General features: G+C 51.4%; 1 long non-coding RNA gene across 1 annotated transcript; it reads left to right on the plus strand.

Moving 5' to 3' along the window:
- Window positions 1-6,075: 6,075 nt before the first annotated feature.
- LOC136786435 (uncharacterized) lies at window positions 6,076-9,224 on the plus strand. Its single transcript, XR_010825076.1, has 2 exons — window positions 6,076-6,666; window positions 8,719-9,224. It is a non-coding gene; the product is annotated as an uncharacterized lncRNA (long non-coding RNA).
- Window positions 9,225-10,597: the final 1,373 nt, after the last annotated feature.

A 10,597-nucleotide genomic window follows, 5' to 3' on the forward strand; every position in this document is an offset into this window, starting at 1 on the left:
CCTCTGGTTTACTCGGCTTGCTTTTGGTTCCCCTGCCCTGGTGAGCGGGGCAAAGTGAGCCCCTCGCTGAGCAGGAATGCCTCAGCACTCGGCCTGGTTTTCTCTGCCTTGCCAGCCCGAGCCTTCCCAGCAGCCCAGCCTGGGGATAGGGATGGGGGCAGCTGCTGCCTGGGGATGGGGCTCTCCTTGGAAAGGGAATTAGAACTAATCATTGCTGTGCTGGGAGGGTGGTGCTGGCCCAGAAAGGTGTGCTACAGCCAGCGGCAAGTGGCTCATCAGCTCGGGTGAAACTCAAGCACCACAGCCAGTGTGGCTTGCTTCAAGGTTTAACGCTTTATTAGAAAATGAGAGGTTAGTGCATGTTCCAGAGGAGAAGGAAATTTATTGTTGCCCTGGCCCTGCAGCAAAGCAGAACTCAAATAACCCAGGCATGGGAAGGACTATAAATCCCCCAATGGCAATCATGCTGTGAAAAGGACGGTGACAGCAACAGCAAAGTTTGGCCAGTTAATATTTCTCTCATCTGAGTGAGAAAATAGCAACATTTAAAATGAAATCTCTGCTGAATTATGCAAGGAGAGAAAAAGTGAAAGCTGTGAGCCCTTTGCAGACTCCTCAGTTGACACGGTGCAGCAGGAGGTGCAGGTCTGCAGAGGTGCTCCCCAGGAGCAGCCGGGGCTCTCCTGGGCTTCCTACACATCACACTCCTCTCTTGCAGGACGCCTCAGGTGCCTCCAAGCAGTTCTGGGCAGGTAGAGGCTTTCTGTCCAGCCTGCCCTCACGAGATTTCCTGCCTTGCATGGGGTAAAGCAATTCAGCCTAGTCTGCATGCTTTGTGAATGTGAAAAACAAGGGGAGAGCAGGATTAGGAGGGAGGAACAGAGGAAGAGGGAGCTCTCTGACAAACCCCAGGCAGGTGGTTAAAGCTCTCGAAGGGTGTGAGAAGATGCCAGCACCCTGGTGCGATCGAGGCAGCTGAGCTCTCAGAGCAGCACGAGCTGGAGCCTTCCTCACCACCTAGGTCTGTCCTGGCACGTGCACTCGTGCTGCCACGGGAGCTGCCTGCAGGTGCCTTTCTTTCCAGCGCTGCCGCTACCTCTGCAGCAGGATGGAGAGGTTCACTCTCACCCTGAGAGCTCTGCCTAACTCTTTTTCCATTGAAAGGCCAATTAATTGTGAAAAGCTTTTGTTAATTTTAATTTTTGGTAGTAGTAGTTTTGAATTCATACTTGCCCTCACATTAAAATTGAAGGTTCTTGTTTGATAGTCCTGGGAACTGTAGGGAACACATAGCACAAGGAAACATTTCAGCTCAACGGACCCTGTAAATTTCCAGAATATATTTTTGTTTTAAGCTTCAGGTGAAGGGAGCAGGAGTAATCGATTCTCCCTCCTGGCTGGCCCTGAACTGCTGATGCTGTGGGTAGACTAGGCAGCATCTACCCATGACACTGCTGATGGTAGTGGAGGTCAGTCAGACATCCTGGGCCATTTTGGTCTGACAGGTTTGCCCTTAAAAACTGATTTTCCATGGGCAGAAAATACAAACCAGTGGGGGCATGCCAAGGGGAGAAATCTGGATCGTTCTGGTCTGACATCTGAAATAACCAGCTGTTAACCTTTGAAATGTGGCCAGTGCTGGGGATGGGGATGGTTCACACGGCCCTGCTCCTCCCTGTGCCTGCCTACTCCGTGCAGCAGCAGCACAATTTAAAACCCTTCACATCTGTGTCATTAGCCCGTTAATCCAACACCTTCCTCCAGCCTGGTACCACAGTGAGGATTTATGGTTCTTACTGACCAATTTTGCTATCCCAGGGGGAAAATCAGCATCTTGTTATGGATAAAATGACAATAAATGAAACAGCCATTAATTTACGATCGTGCCACACAGTGGCACTCAAACAGATTCCTATTAATGGTTTGTTATTACCACCATCCCATACAGGGCTAATAGCAGCTCCTGGGAAGAACTGTGTCTGAGTCCAGAGACAGCGCTGGCAGCTGGGGCTGTGCAGGGCACAGCCACGTCCCCTGCGATGGCCCCAGCAGGAGCTGGGAAGGCGCTGGGTGTCCATGGGCAGACTGGAGTTGGCCCCTGTGCTACAGGCCCAGGGGCTCCCCTAACCTCTCCCGACACCTCCCGGGGGGTGACCAGGGGCTGGCGGGGCCCCGGGGCTGCCCGGGCTCTGCCCCATTTCCCAGTGCCCAGGGCCTGGCCCTGACAAGGACCCCTTCGCTTTCTCAGGGAAGAAACATCTCAGCACAGCTCATGAAGCTGTCCTTCCCTACACAGTTTGTAATTCAGAACCTTCCTTTTGCAAAAGCAAAGCAAAAAGAGAAGCTGAGCCAGCTGCATCCTCCCCAGGGGCAAATGGAGCCAGAAATGCACTTGTAAAGGTGCATGTTGGACTGGCAGGGAAACCTTGTACCTCTCGCCTCTGCTTCCCTTCACACCGTAGACAATCCCAGGGGATTATTGCCTGCTAACAAGTAGCTCTGTTGGGCAGCGGCTTGATTTCTGATGCATTTTAATCCCATGGTAACCATTCCATGGTAAAGGTATTTGTACCATTGGTATTGGTACCAATTCCATGGTAAAGGAATTTGTGGAATATTGCAGACGGACAGGAGTGATTCCTGCCCAGTGGAAAGACAAGGCACGGGGCTCCTCCTGCTAGCCCTGTTGTTGCGAGCCTGGCCTCCTGCATATTCAGTGATGGTGCTGTTAGCATTGGGGCAGTCTAAGTGGAGCTGGAAGCCACACTTCAGTGGATGCAGAGCTGAGGAACTGCTCTAACGAAGATCAATAGGCCGAGGATGGAGGCTACCATATAGAAAGGAGAGGAAAAGAGGGCTGGCTGCTGGCTGGGAGTGTTCCAGGGGAGCAGTGCAAGCAGCTGATTTTTCTGTTTGCTTGCAGCTCAGAAAGCCCAGGAACATTGGCTTGGCATTAAAGAACTGTTCAAAAACTTCAGCAAAGCAAAAAGCGCTGTAGAAACCTCAAACAAAGGCTAACCTTTCTATGTGGTCAAAGTGCTTAATTTGGTCCAGAATAAAGAACAAAGCTTCCTCACTGAATGTACTTTTTAAGAATATTAAGTTGCTTCAGATGGACACCCCCTCAAAACTTCTGCTTAGAATACTGTCCTTTTTAAAGGCAAATCAGGCAAATTCATTGGCAAAATCAGACTCAATCTGTGAGAAGTTTCACTTCGTTTCTTTGCCACAAAATACTTCATTAGAAGAACATCTTCTGGCTGTTTTCTCGTGCCTGCATGGCTCCCCGTAATAAGAGCTTGCCAGGACAGCGAGGTGCCAGCTGGACTCGGAGCTGCAGAGCTGCCCCCTGCTTCCCACAGGGCCCCGAAGGCAACGGGGTGGGGGGGGCCTGGTGCTGTGCTGGGCTGAGGTCCCCGACTCAGGACCCCTGCACCACGGCAGGGCTCGGCGTGTGCCCCTGGGGCCGAGGCAGAGCCGTGCTGTGCTGGCGGCAGTGGCCTTGCACCCCCAGCCCAAATCCAGCGCTTCTGCTCCTGCTGCGTCATGTTTAATGCTCAGTTTGCCAAAGAGCTTTCTTCATGACAAGGAAACATGATTGGAACTGGTCTTCATAAACACACTTTTACAGTAATAGAATGGAATAAATAAATGCTCCACTATATCTCCCACCGCCACCTTTATTTACATTTTAAGTGACCTGTTATTACTGACCCCTCTGCCATAAACGCCTAATTGAGAGGAGGCCACTGAGCAAGCAGGGACGATGTGAAAGTGCATTATGTTAAATAATTCATAACGAGCCCTGTGGTTGTTTCAGTGATATATGTAAATAGGAGAACCTTATTTTTTAACTTACTGTCTATGTTGGTTTATGAATTTTAAAAGGAGAAAATATTCATTCTGTAGTTCGGTACTGAAGGGTTTCTTTCTCCCTGAAGTTGCGTCCCCAGTAGCCAGCTCCCAGCTGTGAGACAGGAAAAATGTGCTCACAGACCTCTTTCTGCTTTAGCACATTTTAAATCTATTTATCCCTGTGTTTTATCTGTGACTCAGTGACAGTCCCTGCGGGTGCCACCAGCAGATCCAGAGGATGGAAACTGGCACCTGGGGCGGGAACACAACATCTGCATGCTGGGGCACCAGCAGAACGCCCTTCCCTGGCTTCTGGCTGCAGAGACCCCAGCCCTAAAATCCCGAGTCCGGGTTTCTCACTGGTTCAGGATGGATGTCTTTCCTGCAGAAAGGGAGCCACAAGTGAGCTCCACATGAAAGAAAGATAAAGAAAAGCCAGCCACTCCAGAAGCAGACAAGGTTAAGCACCTCTCTGCCATGATGGAGGACCTGAGTCAGGTCTCCAGACACCCTTCGCTATATCCTGGGCCTGCAGACCAGGTGGGAGCACCTGCTGCATGGTCAAAGGATATGCAGAATACTGCTGGAATTAATTTTGTCTCCTGACATCAATGCCTGTGTTGGACAGGCCTGAACATGTGCAAGTGGAAGGATCCCCACAAATATACCAGCCTCAGTTGTTGCAGTTCCCTTCTCCACATAGGAAGGTTTCTTTCCTTCTAGAGGTCACTGCCCTGGTGTCCCCAAGCTTGGAGCTCTCTGGCTGCACAGTGCAGCTTGTGTAGATGCCTCGAGAGGATTGTGCAGGTGATCAGGGCAGAGATGCAACACTAACACAGTGCTTTTGGATAAGCAGCCCAAAAAGAGGCGATTGCTGATGTGCCAGAGCCTGATGAGCCTTGCTTCGCCGCCCTGCTCCACTCCCTGCTGTGTCTAACAGGGAAACTACAGCACAAGGGAGGGTGCATGCCACGGTGCTTTACAGGCAAGTAATCCCACCTGCCGAGGCAGCCAGCAGTGAATTGCCTACACAAGGCGAAAGTCAAACCAGTTTGGAGGCTGGACAAAAGCCACATGAGGTTCCCTTGTTCTCCCCAAACAGCCCCCACATGGGAAGCACTCTGCACATTTCGGGCAATGCAGAGCAACGCCATGGAGCACACCTGGGCTTTGTGCTGGGACCTTGTGCAGTGCTGAGACCTACCCACTTGTTACAGCTCACATAAGAAAAGTAATTCCCTTTTATCACCCTTTTATTCCACCTTTTAATTCAACATCATGTTTCCTCTTCGTTATGAGAATGGGATAAGAGGAGCTCCCAGACTGTCTTTTCAAGACCATTCATTATTTATTCATTCTTTTTACCTTGTTTTTCTGTCTGTCCTTATTTGAAATTTTTTTTAGCCCTTGGTATTATTCTTGTCCCTCTCTAGTTGTCATCTATTCCTCTAGAGACAGGGTAATCACTCCAAGAAAACTGACTTACATTCAATGGCAAAAAGCTTCATTAAAACCCAGTTAAGGTTCCCAAAGGTGCCTTCCGTTCTTCAAAAATATTCAGCAAACCTGGTACTTTCCACAACATGAACTGAGGAGTTATGGTGCCACCCAGGCAGGGCTGCGATAGCCCTGTGCAAGTGGACACGGTCTCTGAACCGGACCGCTCTCCAAAGCACGTGGCTGGTAACTTTATTTCACCAGCGCAGGGTGCCGTGCACAAGCCCTGCAGCTTCCTGGCAGCACCCTCAGGGCCGTCCGTGCAGCCAGCTGCAGGGAGAAGCGCTGCCTCCTGGCCAGGGCTGAAGGGTGCTGTCCCCAGAGGGCGTGCTCGCCCCTGTGGGGCTGCTCTGCTACTGCCAGCCTCAACCGGTGTCTGCACATTTTGTACATCGCTGCTTGCCCTCCCTGCCCTTTACAGCTCATTAACACGTTTGTTAACAAACAGGACCAACTGCAGAGCTGACACCACAGCTGCTAAGACGCAGCGAGGTGCGGACGGATGCTGCCTCCTGCCGCAGCTGCTCCATGGCCAGCCAGGGCTGCTGGAAGCCTTGCGCCTGCCCGTGCAGAGCGGGGCAGGAGGGCTGGGCCGGGGCTGCCGGCCCCCAGCACCGCTCAGCCTTCAGGGGCGAGCAGCACCCGTGTTTGGCACAGGGAAGCAGCGGTGCAGAACCACTTGTCCGCAGCCCTGAAAGAGGCTGCAGGCGCCGTGAGCGTGGTTCTGGTGCCTGGCCTTGTGCTGCAACCCCTTGGGCTGGCCTCGTTTTCAGCCAAACCCCTCTGGGCTGGCAGGCAGCTGCCTGTGGTGCAGAGGGTGGGAGCCACACCTGGCTGGGACCCTGGGGCAGCATGAAGCTACTGCACAGGAGACAGAGAGGGCAACTGGGAAGGGAACTACCGCCCTGCATCAGCTGTCCGTAATGCCACCTGGAAGTTTTCCTGGGGTTAAAGTAACACCAAACCATGGCTCTGTGCAGTGCTCCCCTCCCTGCAAGCATAGCAAAAAAAAAAAAAAAGTGATGATGATCAGGCTGTGCATCATTTAGATACAACAAATGCTTTTAAAAATGTCAATAACAGGGTAATCGAAGTGTCCAGCCTGGCCTCACCACTTCTGCTTGCCTTATTGAAGGCCGAGGCCGTTTGTCCGACAGGGGAGCAGCTCCAGAGGGGCCGCAGCTGCTGCCTGTCAGGGCTCATGGGCTGCAGCTGCTGGGCAGTTTACAAAGGGAAGGGGGCCAGGGCCTGGTGCTGCTGAGGGCTGTGCCCTGCCTGTTCTGGAGGCTGACGGTGCTGGGGCTTGTTCTCCAGGTGGGTGCTGGGGGTGTGCTGCCGTGGGCCCTTCCCTGGCGTGGTGTGGGGTGGGGGTCCTGCTTGTGGTACGCGCTGAGAGCGGTGCTACCAGCTACCTCTGGTTGCTCCTGGTGTCACAGGGCCGTGCAGCTTGCTTGCCTTGCTCCAAAACTGAGCAAAAACTGGTATCACCTTAAATGGTGTGGGCTCTGCAATTGATGCTTCGCGCGCTCTGAAATGAGGATGCACTGGGAAGAAAAGAGTGTCTGTGTGTAGTGTGGCCCAAGAAGGGTGAGGCAGAAAAACTTAGCTTAAAAATAACTTAAAAAGTCAGTCTCTTTCCTCCTACGGCAGAGGAGTAATTACTAGTTTGTAAAGCTTTTAATTTTTTTTTAACGCTGCATATAAATATTGCTGCTCAAGAGTTCAGAGGCAGGGACTTTAAATCTAATCCACATTTAACAAGGCTATTAAAGAAAATGTTTAAGCTGCCAGAATTTAACTGATTACAATATTTAATAAATCTTACCAAAAAAAAGATGCCTTTAAAAAAAAAGGCAGCAAGGAGCCAAGATCACATGGCTTTTATATATGCACTACTGAGAATGCTTTAATGGGAAATGGAAACCCAAAAGATGCAATAATCCTGCCAAAAAGGCTCGCAAATGTATTATAAAAATGTTTAAAGCTCCATTTAAGTTTTTCTAATTAACTTGATAATGACACCAGCATCCCCTCTCTATCAGTCTCCTGGCAGATCAGATGCATCTGATTGTTAGAGCAATCTTAAGAGTGTGAGAAAAGTGAGATTTTTCCCCTTTCCTCCAGGGGCCTAGGGCAATGCTTTCGGCCATCCTGTGGCACTTGGGTTGTGTTGGCTGCAGTTGCTTGGCTCAGGGTGGGGAGGTTTGCTCTGGGGAGCAGCTGGCGCCCTGGGCAGGGGGTGCCCTGCTTGCCCCGTGCCTCCAGCAGCCGGGGTCTTTCTGCTGGCAGTCAGCAAAAGGCAATGGCCAGAAGCTGCTGCTGTCGGGTGCTCCGGGCAGGGGCTGCGGAGCTCTGAACAGTTCTGGCTTCCAGAAGGGCTGCAGGGCACTGCTTCCTGGGGATCTCAAACGGAGCAGGACTCCACCAGGTAGCCACCCCTCAGCTGGAGTTCTTGGCCCACTTCTGTAGGCTTTGCCCCATTCTCATGGACAGCAGGGGCCCTGTGGGGTTACTGCCACTGTCCTCAGAGCATCAGGCGTAGGCTTTGACAGCATCTGTGCCTGGTTGGGCTGCTGGAGTCAGCCCAGCATGTGGATGGGGGACAAGGAATCAGGTCTCTGCCAGGAGGTGTCGGCCCCAGGGGAGCTTTGCTGCTGCCCTTGCCAGAGCAAGCCAGTTTCTGGTCTTGGTGCTGAGAAAGGGGAAAGGTATTTGGGAAAGGCATCCCAGTGAATTAGTGGAGGCATGTTTTGAGACTGCATTTCTTGTTGGCTGAGTCAGAGAAATGGCCCTGAGCTGCAGTATATATTCTGCAGGAGATATTAACTGTAGAAAATCAGAGGTCAAGGCAGAGTCATATAATTTCATGGTTGAAGACTCGTCTGTAGCAGAAACCTTGCTGATCAGGTGTTTGGTATTGTAGGGGGAGTGCCACTGAAGGAGCACTGACAGCATTTGGGGCTGAGGTGTGGTACCAAACACCCAGCGTACCCTGAGCTCTGACCCTGGCAGGAGCTGAGGGCGAGGGGCATACCTGCTGCCCTGAAAATCCCATTTCAGGAGTGCTCAGGCCTCCCAGATCCTCGCATCTGGGCATAGATGTGCACTGCTGCTGCTCCTGATGCCTGTGCCAGGGGAGGTTTGCTCTTGCTCTCAGCCCAGGCAGAAAATGAGGGTACCGAAGCAGTGCTGAATCTCTTCACATGCCCCACCCCCCCCCCCCAAACGGACCTGAGGTCACTAGCTGACTTCCAGGGCTACTGCTGCCATTCGCTGCTTGGGACCAGTCTGATCTAGGGTTTTCAATAGCAGGTGTTCTCCCGAGCTTTTCATCTGTGTTCTTTGTCTCTTGTTCCCTCCCTGCAGCTTGCACGCCTCACAGCAGCACAGGAGGAGAACAGCTGTGATACCCTGCGGAGTCCCCCCAGAGCTGCACGGCGAGATTCTCCTCTGCTCGTGACGATGCCTCTGTTTACACACCAGCCTGCTTGGCCCCCACCTCATGCTGGGACCTGCTGCCATGCTGCTTGTCACCGTGTCCCAGGTGCTTTGCCAGGGTGCTGACGGGCAGGGCGCAGCTTCTGGAGGAGCTGTCTGTGTGCCCAGGCCCCGCTGCCTCCTGCCCCGCGCCTGCCGCAGCCGCCGGCCCCAGCAGCGCCCTGCCCTCCCTGTCCCGGGGAGCAGCACGCTGGTGGGGATTCCTCACCGACAGGGGATTCGGCTGCTGCTGAATCTGTTCAGTGCGGGCTCTTGTAGAGCACAGGATTTCGATTGGAATGGCATGTGATATGGAGCCAAACAACTCACCGAAGTCTGTTACATCAACGTAATTGCCTTAATCAGCCAAACTTGTAATCTCTGTGCAGAAGGAGGTAGGGATTGTTTGACAAGGCCTATTTTCTATTGCTCCATGTGAACTGGACTTATCTCCACCTGTTAAATCTTTATGGGTCCCCCCCGGATTTTCCTATTATTTTTCCCTTGAGACTGTGGTTACTCCCCAGTAGTTTATAAAATGTCTCTAACTCCCCTAAGAGCAGATCTTCTGTTCATCCTTTCTAAATATCAAGGTCCTTGTTAGTCTCCTTATTTTCCAGAACACTAATTTATTTCCCCTTGACTCCAAACCTGAATAGAAACAAGCAATGGGGCTAGGTGCTTTGCTTCTACCTCTTCCAAGGTTTCATGGAAGTGAATTTTTCAGGCATGGGATACTGTAATAATTACCACTAGTTCTGTGACAGCCTCAGCTAGTAACTGATTGCAAGCACTTATCTGTGTGTGGTAAATGAGCATAATGGTTCTGAGTGCTGAACAAAAGTAACTGCTGAATGTGTGGAGAAGGTGCATACAAATCATGTATGTACATTTGCTGTGCCACTGGAAATAAGACCTGCCATCGTTGGAGTTCTTGTCACTAAAAGTCTGTAATCTCCTTTTCTTGAACTGTGTGAAGGTATGTTCTGCTGTCCTATAGCCTTCGTCTGCTTCCTAGATCTCCTGTCTTTGCTTGCGTAGATGGTGATTTCCTTCCCTCCCATCTGTGTGTACACCTCTATACCCAGTTGCACTCTCTGCATCCCAGCAAAACCTTTCAACCAATGTTATTCTGCCTCTCCAGCCACCTGCTAGCCAGCCCAAGCACAACTGGACCAGGGCTGTGGAGGGGAGGGAATATGTATGGGGCGTTGGGACTGCATGTCCTTACTGCGTGCTCTGTGGTGACAGCAGCACGTTGCTTGTGTGCTTCAGCTATTTACATAGCTTGTCTGCAGAAAGTGATGGATGTGCTTGTAATAGATGTGGGGCATGCCAGATGCGTGGTCACAGCACTTCTTTATGCCTTTAGAGTGACAAGTGCTCAGATGCATTCTCATACTGTACAAATTGTCTAACACTTAGATCTGTCAGACACAAATTCATTAGCCAGGTATATTCTGAAGATACGATCTCCAGGGCTGACCCATGCTGCCTGTAGACTCTCAGGCAGTGATGATGCTGGCCTGTGGGATTCTGCTGCTCTCATTTGCTGCTGCTGAGCACGGGTTCACCCAGCCTGCCTGTGCCTGCTGCTGTCGCCTCCTGATGGGGTTTTATTTCTTCTTTCTTCTCCAGCTCAGCACAATTTGATTTGCTCTGCCACATCTCACAGCAATGTTAATCTGCATTATTTAAACTGAGATTTACTACTACTTAGTTTTAATCTGGAAACTCTTTCTAGGACTATAGAGCAATTTTCTTGCTA

The sequence above is a fragment of the Anser cygnoides genome, chromosome 15 (genome assembly GCF_040182565.1).
Source record: "Anser cygnoides isolate HZ-2024a breed goose chromosome 15, Taihu_goose_T2T_genome, whole genome shotgun sequence".
NCBI classification, from domain to species: Eukaryota; Metazoa; Chordata; class Aves; order Anseriformes; family Anatidae; genus Anser; species Anser cygnoides.